A 13,563-nucleotide genomic window follows, 5' to 3' on the forward strand; every position below is an offset into this window, starting at 1 on the left:
GATATTGTTGAGCTATCTAAGATGTATCTGCGTATCGGATTACTATTTGGATCGTAGTAGAATAGGACTTGTATGTGGGCCTGACCCACTCATTTATTTTTCCAGGTGTTCGTCAGTTCCAGGGTTAGAGCTTGGACGTGCAGAGTAGATACAGACACTCATTCCTCCGACTACGTCGGACTACGCTATATGTTTAGCTTTAGTTTTCATTTCTGTTGTTTCAGTTTCAGTTTGGGATTTTATTAGGGGTCCACAGGATGGATTCCCGAGTTGTATGGATTGGAAGTTTTGGAAAGTTTGGTTTTAATGATTAATAATTGAGGATTTTATTATTTAGGATTCGTTCAGCGTTATTATTTATTTCTTTAATTCATTATTTTGTATTCCGTGTTCGTTTTAACATATTGATTGTTCGATATCCCTCGGGTTTGGGCCTGGGCCTGGGCCTGATCAACCCGCGTCTCGGATCCGAGGGGTATCACAAGTTTCAATTGAGCCAGTAGCTCGTACGTACAATTCTAAAGCTTCATCAGTCATAAGATCACTAAAGGTCTTCAGACAATAAGAAAAGAGAAAAAAATAAAAGAGGTAAATAAATAAAAATATTACATTTATTTTTTTACAGGAAAATTCTGTTTTTGGTAACAATGAAATTCTTGTGAAAGAGTCCTACTAAAATTTGGAAGGGGGCTTCTATTAAAAAGGAAATAAATAAGATATAGGGAAGTATATACATATTAGGTACTATTTCCTTGGTCCGAAACGTACGCGTAAATAGGGGGCAGCTGATAGAGTAAAATAAACCTAACATACCTTGACCTAACGATAGAGGCAACTAAGTGTTGACCAGCCGCTAGATCTCTTCGGTGATCAACGATAATATTTTGTTAGGGATAACGATTTCCATTAGATAAGAATGATGACAAATCTTATCTAGGATAAGATTTTCATGGGAATGATGACAAATTTTATCAAGGATAAGATTTCCATGAGATAAGGATGATGAAATTTCCTTATCAAGAATAAGGGAAGCGAAAATAAATAGGAAGACAATTCAGGAATAAGGTACACACAAAAAAACTAGGGAAATTACGATTGAAATTCTTTCTCTAGAAACCCCTACTAACTTGATAGTCGGAAGGTTAATGGCTGGCACCACACAGGTGTTTGACTTTGCCGTCTTTGTTTTGCAGGAAACGATGCCGTAACAGGCCGTGGCGAATTTCGACCTCAACAATTTTAATAGGCGATATTGGGCCCGGGGAGGCATGTGCCCGCCGGGCCCAAGCTGGCTCCGTCCCTGGACGCACTTAAAACTTGATCCTTTATCGGTAGGCACAACCAACATACCTACCATTTCCATGTTGAAGTGATTATATTTAATTAAAATACCCGTCTCTGCCTTTTAGTGGTATTTTATAATTACGAACTAGCCTGTGCATGTGATCACGCACAGGATATTTTTCTACACAAATATAATCTCCACTTAGAAAAGAAATTGATCGCCTAAATCAACGGTCTAACTGTTAGATCCTTTTCCAGTATCTTATAGCCTTAAAAGCTCATGAAAACAAGTTTTAGATCCAATTATGGATTGACACGTGTAATTAAAGAGTTAGTATTTTTTCTATCCTAAATTAATTAAGTTTCGTCTTTAGAAATTGTAACTCACATTATTTATCCTTCTTATTTGTGAGTCACAATTTTGAATACTTAATTTGGGACGGCTAATAGAAAGTGGAAACCACGTATATGGTTGTTCCATGTGGACTGTTGGTGTGGGTCTCTTCTGGGTCCCACTTTAGGTATTCCGTTCCGCGCGAGAAAGTCCCCAAAGCGCATATCACAGCCTCTAAACTATTGAATCAGTAATGATGCTCTCGATGACACACTAAGAAAAAGTGTTGGATGGCAAGGCGAAGAGTTCTCTTTCAGGCATATCAATCTTAAATACATATTTAATTCATTTCGGAAGCTAAACTGAAATCTCACGTCATTCAACTGTTCTCCATATAACATATAGAAGAGCGGTGCAAACGCAATCGCTCAAAAATGATCAATCAACTGATGCCCAGTCGCTCAAGTGACCTCTCCACAGTGGATCAAGTGATTGTCCTTAGAACTCCTCAAAATATATATATATTGCCTAGCTACTATTTAGCTTGTAATTAAATCAGTTAATTGTATACTATATTTAATTATTGTCCCCATGTTCAAACAACTAAAAATTATCATATTTTCTGAGACAGGTCCTTCAAGATAGCTAGAATGGGTGCAGGTGGCCAAATGTCTGAGATTGACAGCAAGAAGAAGCCAGAATATTCTGCAAACCTAAAACGAGTTCCTTACTCAAAACCACCATTCACACTGAGTGAGATCAAGAAAGCCATCCCTCCCCATTATTTCCAACTACCCCTTCTACATTCATTCTCTTATGTCATTTATGACCTCACCATAGCCTTCATCTGTCATGACCCAAGTTTTATTGAACCTGGTATGTCAGTGATGAACCGAGGATTGACCCGTTAACGGATCCAGAATGCGGAAGCGAAAGATAAACTATAGTCCTCTAAGATATAAATCATATCTAAGATGCCAATGTGACATTCCATGAGGTCACGGAAGCTAAAGAGAGCAAAAGAGGAAACTAGAGTTTAAAACGGGCCAAATCCGTCATTTAAGGGCAAAAAGGTCAATTCATAATTAAAAAGAGAAAATTGACTCTAAACAAGTCAATCAAGGTGAATACAGCCTAATCTAATCATTTCACAATGTTCCAAGAGGTTCTAAGAACTTTGGATAAGAATTCCCACAAAACGCCCTTTCCCGGTTTAAGCGAAAACAGATACCCTCTCACTAAAACATGAATAACTCCCACTGTGATTGGAATCTGAGAATGGCATTGGTACCATTGGAAATCTAACTCAAAATCCATGAATTTAGGCTCAAGAATCACCTCATTTGGATAACAAATTAAGGAGATATGGCCATTCAAAGTCGGAACAGTAGTGCTAAAACTGAATTGAAGAAGCTGGAGTATGAAAGCTATTAAGGTTGACCGAAATGGAGTTTCAGTCGACCGAAATGACCAAAAAATTTGCTGAAAACCTGAATTTAAGTGCTGGTTGTTTCGGTAGACGAAATAAAGTTTCGGTCGACCGAAATAGGCCCTAAACAGTAGAATTGGCTACTGGAATGATGAATTACTGTGTGTCAATGGTTCCAATTGCCATCGGTCAACCGAAACACCTCGAAAAGCTGCTGCAATGCTAGGAAAAAGGTCATCAGTCCAATCCTAAGGTTGTGCATGCATCCCTTATGATCCTTACATGTTTAAAAACATTCCTTAGCCTCAAAAGAGCATCCCTAATATGCTAAAACAAAAGGCAACTCTAAACTTACTCCACTGCATGAATTTTTTTTTATAAAACTTCATAATTTATCCATAATTAGTTCAAAGGTCAAAACTTAAGAGTTTTGCGAGATGTGACCATACACGCAAACATAAAATGATGTAGTAGACATGCTACAATGGCCTACGGCCTCATTACAACCCAATTACAATTTTTGGCATGTCAAACCTCTAATTTTCACAATAGGCTATATTTGCAATACTTGAAATTTTAGAACATGCTTGTGAACATCAAGTTAATAGCTCTTGGCCTCATATTGTACATACAAAACAAGTATCAAAAAGTGTACTTAGGTACCCATTACATATTTCAAGGCAAAAATAGCATTTTTACACCAAAATGATACTACATGCTAACACTTGCATGTTTTCAAAAATACAATAGAATACTTCAAGGTATTAAGGCAACTTAGGGATGTGATGCATCCCAAGCCAAAGTTTTGTTACCTGCAAAATAACCCAAACAACTAGGGTGAGTAATCAAGTTACTCGTAGGATGTGGTGCATGCGCATACCCTATAGTTTCAAGTATAATGTGAACCAAACATAGACCATCACAAGGGTGCATTCCACTTACCGTCTATGTTTCCATGGTACTCTAAGGGATCATCTCAAGCTATACAAATGTTAAAACGGTAAACACGTAGCATCCAAGTATACATAAGCAAGTACACTAACTACATTAAAACTAAGATTACCAAATCACAAGCTATAAGAAATCCATGATTTACAACTTGGAAAGTAATGCGAAATCAAATAATGGAAAGACTATGATATGTGACCATGAGACCATACAAGTTATTTTGGGTAATTACGACCCACAAGGTACTACCTAGTGTGCACTATGACTTAGGAGAATTCTTATCCTCCGTACTAGAGGCAAACCCTAGCCATCAAACATTTCATATCCTTACAAACTTCCAAAAATCAACAAGTCCATGACATTTACATAATCTCAAATAATGAAACTATCTACCAAGCATAAGTAGAGTGAAACCACACAAACCATGCCCTAAGGTTGCATGTCTAAAGTGGCAAGCTAATGATACTACACATTATGCTATATGAATTTAATATTAATGTAGGTCACAATTATTAACCATGCAATATAGCAATTTACCTACAATTAATTACAAGTGCTACATACAAGATTTTCATACTAGACTTTCAATGAAATCTATATTACTTAACGATACAAGTGTAATTTCAAGATATTCATCATAAACCCTAAATGAAATCACAAGTATTAGGCAAATCATTAAATAATAACCTACCTATACAATTTAATAGTCATATACATGCTTAAATACACAAATCCTAAGTCAAGCATATAAAATCTCTATTTATATGCAAATACAAGACTTTAAAAGCATGTAATCAATATATATCAAGCTCCAATATATATAAAACCCAAAGAGGATAAACATACAACCACCCCTACCTCAATAGAGAATTGAATCTCTATAATCCAAGCAACCAAGCTTAAAATGGAAAACCAATCTAGGGTTTTGTAGAGGAGAGTGAGAGGAAGCTAAAGTGTTCTAAGCTTAATAGTATAAGGTGAGTGGAAGGGGGCCAAAAATGAAGTCAAAGCTAATAGTCAAACTTTTCTCCAACGGTGGCTAGCTTAGGGCTCTTGAGAGGAAAGAGGTGAATAAAGAAAAATGTGAAAACCCTAAGTTTAAAGTGGTGGGATTCTCCACTCACTATATGCTCTTGCACTACCTCTCACACACACAAAATGCAAGACTTAATTTCATGCCTACACTTGTCACAAATCCAAGGCTCCTTCCTAGGCTTAATCTTAAGCCTACACTTGTCAACCATCTAAGCCAACACGTGGTCTAATCCTAGACCAACAAATGGGTGAATCTCCACCCTCTATGTGTCAAGAGATTAAGTCTCCAAGTGGTTCCACCACAAAACCAACAAGTGGCACCTTAGGAATGTGACACTTGTCAAATTTTTTGAAAATTGCAAATAAGTACTTTTTAAAAATATCTTCCAAATTAAATTACAAAATGGTCCCTAAGACGAAAAATAATTACTTTATCTAATTACACAAAAACCCCTAAAGTTTAGGATAATTACCAAAAAGTCATACTTTCATGCACTTTTACAAGAAAAGTAAATATTTAATATGCTTTTCTACAAAAGTAAAAATGTAGATATCATGGAAATGAAATATCATGGATGTATGCCAAGCCGGAATCAAATCCGAGCACAAAAAGTGAGGTTATACAAGGAAAAATGGAAAACGACTAAAGGACGAAATAAGGAAAAGACGAAAAAAAGAAAGGAATGAAAATGACCGGGTCATTACATCGTCTTCTACTATATAGCCACTAATTATATATCTAACATCCACCTCCACCTTCCTTATTATCCTGGCCTCTCCTTCCTCGCCTAGCCCGTTTACTGGATCTTCCAAGGATGTGTCCTAAGTTGTGTTTGGGTCATCACCCACGAGTTTGGCCACCATGCCTTCAGTGATTACCAGTGGCTCAATGATACTATTGGCCTCATCCTCCACTCTGCTCTCTTTGTCCCTTACTTCTCCTGGAAATATAGTCATCGCCACCATCATTCTAACATAAGGTCCCTCGATCGTGACGAAGTCTATGTCCCTAAACACAAGCGTCAATTAGGATGGTATGCCAAACATCTTAACAACCCGCCTGGCCGTGTCTTCACACTTGTTGCGTAGCTCACCGTAGGCTGGCCGCTATACCTATCGTTCAACAATTCAAGCAGGCATTATGATCGGTTTGCTTGTCAATATGACCCTTATTCCCCGATTTACTTCTACCGAGAACGTCTTCGAATATGCATTTCTGATGCTGCTATTCTTGCTATCACTTATGGGATTTACAGTCTAGCGGCAGCGAAAGGAGTTGCTTGGGTTGTGTGTGTTTATGGAGGACCGTTGGTGATTGTGAATGGTTTTGTTGTGTTGGTAACTTACTTGAACCATACTCACCCTTCCTTGCCACGTTATGATTCGTCGGAGTGGGACTGGTTGAGAGGAGCTCTGATCACCGTCGATAGAGATTATGGGATTCTAAACAAGGTGTTCAATCATGGAACTAATACTCATGCAGCACACCATCTGTTCCCTACCATGCCCCATATCATGCCATGGAGGCCACAAAGGCGATAAAGCCCATATTGGGAGATTATTATCTGTTTGATGGGACTCCCATTTTCAAGGCCATGTGGAGAGTGTAAACTATAATTATTCGTGTTAAGCCATTTATCACAAATGAACGTGAATTCCATAATCTTAAAACTTCATTATTTTCACATAGTCTATAATGCATAAATAAATACTAGTTAGATATAAATACCTCGATTCATGATATCAAACCTTGTTGAGATTAAGTTTAACGTCTAGATCCTTTAACCACGAACTAAACTGCAACTTCGATCAATAGGCAAAACATGGAAACTGGTTTCTTTCTCTTGACCTTTTGCACACATAAAACTTTTACGTGTTGTTTACATTAACGTCCATAATTAATGGGATATATACACTTTTATAAAGACAGAGAGAATACCAGTTTTCCTTTTTAGTAACCTTAATTCCACTTTCTATTAAAGTAAGAAATAAATAGGAAAATACTTCTCCAATAATTAATTACCATAAAAGTAATTTATAAGTTTACCAAATAATATAATATTAATCTAATATCTATTTTATTTAACCACCGAATAATAGGAGTAAATCACGTGTCCAAATCATGTGGGCCACAAATATAAGAAAATATCTTACAGTCTCCCACTTGGCCCATATGATAACTTCTATAATAATTTAGTAAAATAGTCATTAGTGTGCACCATAAGTCAAATTGACTTATTAAGTTGGTCATCATAACTACCATGGTAAATAAATTACCAATGCGAGTCATGGCGGTTATATATTACTAAATGATACAGTCCTTTTCATGTACCACAACACTAGTAACCTATTCAACATAGTTTATAAATGAGAAGTATCAATAATGATCTAATAATAATGTCTTTTCTAAGACTATTCCTATTACCATTTATTAAAGTAATAGGTACATGTACATTAATTAATAGGAAATATCAGAAACACATTTAATGAGTGCAAAATGTTAAATATATATAAGCACTGTTAAGCAATCTAACAATTAAAAATAATCAACATTGACTATATTCAAGACCCATTCTTTCAACATGTTCTATAAATATATGTCTTGGGTGGTAGTCCATTCGTTAATGGATTGCAATCATAAGTTGCGTACTTATATGTTCAATAGACATTTGTTATTTTTAAACATCTTCTTTAATGATAAAGTATTTCAACTTTAGAATACCTATCATTTTTCATATAAGAAGATCAACAATTGCAGCATAAGTTTTCAGCAATCTGAAAATGGTACCCATAACTCCAAGTCCTGAAATAAATTCTGCAACCATAAATTGTAGCCTCAAAGCATGCTACAAATTAAAAATTCATAATAGACAAAGTAATAATAAATTACTTTACATTTTTTCATAATATTGTTCCTATAACCAAAAGGAACAAATAACCAATTAAAAAATATCTTCTTAAGTGTGAGCATATAATCTTTTATTCCCTACAAGCTCGTATATTCATCAAACTTTACAATATATGGATAAGGAATATTTTTCGTTTCTTTACCTTCTAGCTAACTCATTTTTTGGGATTGCATTAGACTGAATTTATCCCTTTTTATGTATGGAGCAATACTGGTTGAACAATGTTCCATACCAAATCTTTCTAGAACTCTTTCAATATATGTTTTCTGAGACAATCATAAAAATTCACTACTAGCAAATAAAATATCATCAATATATAGAATCAGAAATATAAACTTTCTCCCACTAACCTTCTAGTATATACACTGATCGACAGTGTTTTCCTTAAAGCCAAAAGAAATAATGATATCATTAAACTTAATATACCATTGTTAAGAAGCTTGTTTAAATCCATATATTGACATCTTAAGTTTACAGACAATGAATTTTTTACCCTCTAATGTGAAGCCTTCAGATTGTTCTATAATAAGCTACTAACGCCATGATATTTTAAAAGATTCCTTCTTAGATACTAAAAGAAGGTTTCTTTCTAATCTCTTCATTGATAGCACTAATCAATTTAGTAAAATCATTACTGTTAATGGCTTATGAATATGTATCCGGATCCGTATATATCTCACTATATATCAAAATCAGATTCTTGCAGATATATCACATTGTCATAATGAATAACAGATCTCCTTCCTCTTTCAGATCGTCTTAATGTTATTCCTTATGATTTTTCTGCAATCTATTCATTAGTGACAATCTTCATTATGGAGTTATTGATCATTCAATTATTCTTCGTTGTTATATGGTTCAACAACTGAAGGAACAATTATTTACTTAGAAGTTATAGGTAAAGAAATTTGTACCCTAACTTCTTAAATAATCACATTCTTATTTTTTATCACTCCCACTGATTTCACCATTCTCAATGAATCTAACATTACCGGTTTCAATAATTATCGTACTATGTTTAGGATAGTAAAATTTGTACCCTTTAGATTACTTAATATCCACAACATTATAGGTAACGAGGAATTACTTAACATACTCCTAACTAATTCTATAAGAGTACGATTACGCCTTACAGCTACATGCTTCTACTGTGGCATGTATAGCAAAGTGTATTGAGCACAAATGCCATATATTTCAAGAAGTTTAACAAACGGTTAGAGTATTAACCTGTTTCATCATACTTTTCACAATATTCACTACCTCTATATGACCTTATGATTTTCACTTAATTGTTTTTCAACCTCATTTATGTATACTTCCAGAGTACCCACTGCTTGAGATTTTTCATGCAATAAATAGATATATCCATAGCGTGAAAAATTAACTATAAAGGTAATAAAATACTTTTCTCTAGGTCTACAAATGTCTGTATAAATAATTTCAAGAAGCCCTATACTTATTGTGGCTCATTTCTTTGTGTGTTTGGTTTATTTACCCTTAATACAATCCACACACACACACACACCAAAATCAGTAAAGTTTAGATTTAGAAGAATCACATCCTTTACTAATTTTCCTAACCTTTCATTATATATTGACATAATCTTTTATGTCACAAGAAAGATAAATTTTCTATTAATTGAGCTATGCGTAATTCTAACATTATGATGCAAGATCAAAATTTTTTTAATAAATAAACTATCAAGTTTGAATTTGCAGAAATCATCAACAATAATACCATAACTCACAAATTAGAATTTCTTGAATAAACATCATTATCAAATTTAAAGGAAAAATCATGAACATAAAGTTTTGAAATCCAATTAAATTATGGAAAATTGAAGAAATATAAAAAGTTTAAAACAATTTAAACAAAATCTATTGTCTAAGACTAAACAAAATATCTTAATGGTTTTAACAAAACTTTTTTCCAATTCTCATAAATAAGAAATTCTCATTTGAATTTGTGATTTAAGCCATAAGTAATCCTAGCACCTATTAGAAATATAAACATTAGTACTTCAGTCAACCTATCATGTATTAGAAAGAATTTCAATAAGTAATTCGAAATATACAAAAGTCAAAAGCTTACCATTTTTTCTCAAACCATTCTTTATATTTCATGTACTCTTTCTAAAAGTATTCAATACATTAATGACATTTTTTCATTTTTACGTTCCTTTCTTTTAGTAGATTGACCTAAATCTTTTAATTTTAGGTGTTGTTCACTTAATGCTTTTTCAAGCTTATTCCAAAAATTTATTTATAGCTTCTTGAGTAATTGGATGACCATAATGATTACCAACTGCTTAAGCCTTGTCTTTTCCTAAATTAACATATGATCAATTCATTTACTTCCACTTGTCTTAATTCGAAATGACCCATACTGAGTGGACAAGAAATTAAGAATAAATTTAATGAGAAAATTCTCATCCATAATCATCCATAAGGTTCTCAAATTTGTAGATATATTAGTCATCTTAAGAACATACCCATACACGGTAAGAGTACCAACAAAATTGCATAGTAGTGATATAAATTAATAATTTTCATTTTAGATATTTATCTACAATACGAAAACATTCTTCTAGTCAAAATATTTCTTAGCATTATTATTATGGGAAACAATTATTCACATAACTATAATGCTTAATATGTTCGATCTCTTCCAAACTTTATGGAGAATCTTTTCTCCCTCACTGTCTTTATCAGTAATAACAATATGTTTCTCAATTTAAAATACTAAATCAAGATTTAACATATCTAAATTTTGAACTCAACTTACTCATTCCATTATGAGAAGTTAATCCTATTGAGAATCAGAATAGATGTAGAATGCGCATTAAGAGATATAATAAAACAAATATAATAAGATAAAATACTCATAACAATAATATTTTGAGTTAACAACACGTTTATATAACTTAAAAATATAAATACAATGTATAACTATAGTACCCTTTTGGGTGGCAACTATAAAATACTAATAATGATGCTTATTTGTATTTATATGTATACCTTCATTAGTGATGCATTATTTAATTAAACAGATAAGTTACATTTGGATATCCTATATCTACCTAATTAAAAAATACATGCAATCCTTTAATTTTTATTTAATCACTTGAAAATCAATTCCCTTTAGAGAATTATTTCTCATTATTAAATAAACTCAATATTCATGAATATCACAAAAAATAATAAGCATCATAATTAATGAAATATTGCAATTAATATTCATCACCCATTATGGTTAGGCCACTTTGGTAGCTCCAACCTTTACATAATATGAATATTAAATTAGATATTAACTAATTTATGATTAATTATGTCTACTACAAAAATTAATATTCATCAATCATTATAATTGGGCCTTTTTGGTAGCTACCAATCTTCACATAATATAATATTAAATTAGACAGAGATTAATTCATCATTAAGTTATATTTACTACTAAAATTAATATTCATCGACCATTATGGTTAGACCACTTTGGTAGCTACTGACCCTCACATAATATGAATATTAAATTAGCTAGCAACTAATTAATCATTAATTTACCCATTTAATATTATACACACATACTCATACTGATCGATCCAAATTTAGGTAGGTTCGATCCCAGAAACTTAATAGTTCCAAAAATTCAATAAAAAGATCCTTTTACTTTATATACATAATAAAATATGTTATTTTTATTTTCGGACTTAAAGATCATAATTGAATCAATTTAAAATTGATTCTCCAATATATATGTATGTTTGGATATAAAATAATAATTTATTTATATGTCTAACAAAATGAAATTAAATTTCTAAACTCACACCTTATTCTAGAAATTTAATTTTCTACAATAAAATAAATCATTCTCCATTAATTTATCATATATGTAATTAATGATATATGATAATAAGTATACATATAAGTTTGTACAAAAATCAGTAGTTAGCATTAAAATTCATCACCTCGATTTACGCAAAAAACAAAACCAACTATTTCAATTCCAATTGCTATTCTAGTCATGCACAGAATAAAAAAACAAACTCATACATATACTTCAACTATTAGACAATTCAATAAAGATAAGAAATCAATTTATAGAAATCAATTTACAGGCTCAAAAATTGATCATGCAAACTAAAATAAATTGATCAACTGATCCATCGTACTAATCCATTATGCACCCACGATTCCAAAACAAATTTAATTATTTAATTTTAATTTAGATTTTTATATATATTATTTATGTAAACTTTAGTGGAAAATAACGAGTTCTTAAACCATAAGCTCTGATACTACATGTAAACTATAATTATTTGTGTTAAGCTATTTATCACAAATGAACATGAATCCCATAATCTTAGAACTTCATTATTTTCACATAGTCTATAATGCATAAATAAATACTAGTTAGATATAAATACCTCGATTCATGATATCAAACCTTGTTGAGATTAAGTCCAACGTCTAGATCTTGTAACCACGAACTAAACTGTAACTCTGATCAATAGGTAAAGCGTGGAAACTGGTTTCTTTCTCTTGGCATTTTGCACACATAAAACTTTTACGTGTTGTTTACATTAGCGTCCATAATTTATGGGATATATGCACTTTTATAAAGACAGAGAGATGACCAGTTTTCCTTTTTAGTGACCTTAATTCCACTTTCCATCAAAGTAAGGAATAAATAGGAAAATACGTCTCCAATAATTAATTACCACAAAAGTAATTTATAAGTTTACCAAATAATATAATATTAATCTGATATCTATTTTATTTAACCACCAAATAGTAGAAGTAAATCACGTGTCCAAATCATGTGGGCCACAAATATAAGAAAATATCTTACAGAGAGAAGCTAAAGAGTGTATTTATGTTGAAGCAGATGAAGGAAACCACAGCAAAGGTGTCTTCTGGTACAATAATAAGCTTTGATCATGACTAACACAATAAATAAATCTTTAAATTGGCAAAGCTGGTGGAGGAGTTCTACTTGTGAGAGATTTAACATGATTGTATGCCTTTTATTTTATTTTTATAAGATTATAAGTCTTTTCATATTGTATATTAATATTGTTTTTGACAGACATGTGTGTAAGATTATTTATTTAACAATGTGATATATTACTTGATGGCTAAGTAAATAAATATCAATTAATATTGTATACTTTTGGTTAACTTATAAATTACCTTTATGGTAATTACTTATTGGGGAAGTATTTTCCTTTCTTGTTCCTTATTTTGATGGAAAGTGGAATTAAGCTTACTAATAAGGAAAACTGATCCTCTCTCTACCTTTATAAAAGTGCATATATCACATCTATTATGTACATGAATGAAACAACGCGTATAAAGTTTTATATGTAAAAAAGGTCAAAAGAGATAAACAAGTTTCCACGCTTTGCCTATTGATCAGAGTTACAACGTCTTAGTTCGTTGTTAAAAGATCTGGACGTTGGACTAAATCTCAACAAGGTTTGATATCATGGATCGAGGTATGTATATCTAACTATATATATTTATGCTTTATAGGATGTGAAATTAATTGAAGTTCTAAGATATAGGGATATTAATGTTTAACATAAATTATTAGAGTTTACATGTAATATCAGAGCTGGTAGTTT

General features: G+C 32.2%; 1 pseudogene; it reads left to right on the plus strand.

Annotated features, from left to right (window-relative positions):
- The first annotated feature begins 2,268 nt into the window (after nucleotides 1-2,268).
- Nucleotides 2,269-12,874, plus strand: LOC132285308 (delta(12)-fatty-acid desaturase FAD2-like; annotated as a pseudogene).
- The last annotated feature ends 689 nt before the right edge of the window (nucleotides 12,875-13,563 follow it).

The sequence above is a fragment of the Cornus florida genome, unplaced genomic scaffold (assembly GCF_030987335.1).
Source record: "Cornus florida cultivar Cherokee Brave unplaced genomic scaffold, ASM3098733v1 CherokeeBrave_3.0.0_Hap2_Chr11, whole genome shotgun sequence".
Lineage (NCBI taxonomy): Eukaryota > Viridiplantae > Streptophyta > Magnoliopsida > Cornales > Cornaceae > Cornus > Cornus florida.